The 1,525-nt window shown below is 54.2% G+C and overlaps 1 pseudogene; it reads left to right on the forward strand.

Moving 5' to 3' along the window:
• Positions 1-876: 876 nt before the first annotated feature.
• Positions 877-1,525, forward strand: part of LOC102261879 — a 2,772-nt pseudogene continuing 2,123 nt past the window's right edge.

Genomic DNA, 1,525 nt, shown 5'->3' on the forward strand with positions numbered 1-1,525 from the left:
CCCCAACCCCCTGATCGGCCCTGCTCTGTGTGTGACAGGATATAGAGCCCCAACCCCCCTGATGGGCCCTGCTCTGTGCATGACAGGGGGCAGAGCTCCAACCCCCTGATCAGCCCTGCTCTGTGTGTGACGGGGGGCGGTGCCCCAACCCCCCAATTGGCCCTACCCTGAGCGTGACTGAGGGTGGCATCACAACCTCTCGATCCACCCTGCTCTGTGCATGACTGGGCAGCGCCCCAACTCCCCAATCGGCCCTGCTCTGAGCCTGACCAGGGGCTGCACTTAGGGATTGGGCCTGCCCTCTGCCACCCGGGAGCAGGCCTAAGCCAGCAGGTCGTTATCTCCCGAGGGGTTCCAGACTGCGAGAGGGCACAGGCCGGGCTGGGGGATCCCTCTCCCCACCCCCCCAAGTGCACAAATTTTTGTGTACCGGGCCTCTAGTCTATATACATAATAGAGAAATATGCTAATTAGGTTGGGACGCCATAACGGGTCACAACCAAACAGGAGGAGGTTGCACACACATCGGGAGCGGGGAGAAACTGGCGACTGGCTTCCTATGTAGTTCTGCAGGGTCAATCTAAAGAGGACAGGCCAGGCACCAATGGACCAGCGCTGCCAGTAGGATCCTGACAATGCTGCTGGTCTCCTGGAACTCGACCTCGGGAACTGAGGCCACTTCCCCTCCCTTGGATTGGCTCCCTTAGTAGTCCTGCACGTTGAATCTGAAGAGAACAGGCCAGACACCAATGGACCAGCACTGCTGGCACTTGGATGTGAGCAGACAGAAGGAAAAAATACCTTCAAGGCCTGTCCAAGGCAGGTTTGCATTTAAAGCCAAGTGGGGTGGTCTGGAGCTGCGAGGCACTGACAACCATGGCAGTCTCCACTTCGGCGGTGCAGCTGCAGCTCGGAATGTGGGGAGTGAGGGCCATGCAAGCCAGGAACTTTGGCTGTTTTTTTTTTTTTTTTTTTTTTTTAGCTTAAAACAACAGAAATTTATTCTCTCCCAGTTCTGGAGGCTAGCAGCCCAAAATCAACACCAACATCCATACTCCCTCTGAGACAAGAGTCTTTCCTTGCCTCTCCCTAAGCTTCTGGTGGTGGCCGGCAATCCCAGGCATTCCTTGGCCTGCAGCTGCATCACTCCAATCTCTGCCTCAGTCATGACATGATTGTCCCCGTGTGTTTTTCAACTTTGGCTGTTAAAGGTCAGCTAATTTCAGCTCCTGGGCGGGCACAATCAGGGAAGCCGGTGGGACCTTTGCAAAAAAAGAGAAGACTGAAGAGGAATGATACTTCCAAGAGCGGACTAAAGAACAGCTGGTAGCCTTGAAGAAACAACCTGTAGAAGAGATAACTCTTCATAAAAAGGAGATTGAGCGTCTGCAGAAAGAAATTGAGTGGCACAAGCAGAACATCAAGAAACTGAAAGATCATGATACTGAGGGGGTGTCAGGGTGAGGGACAGCCATATTTGCTGGTGCGGCCCAAGCTGTCAACAACAAAAAGTGCGCGGGAGCTC

The sequence above is a fragment of the Myotis brandtii genome, unplaced genomic scaffold (genome assembly GCF_000412655.1).
Source record: "Myotis brandtii unplaced genomic scaffold, ASM41265v1 scaffold973, whole genome shotgun sequence".
In the NCBI taxonomy this organism is placed as follows: Eukaryota; Metazoa; Chordata; class Mammalia; order Chiroptera; family Vespertilionidae; genus Myotis; species Myotis brandtii.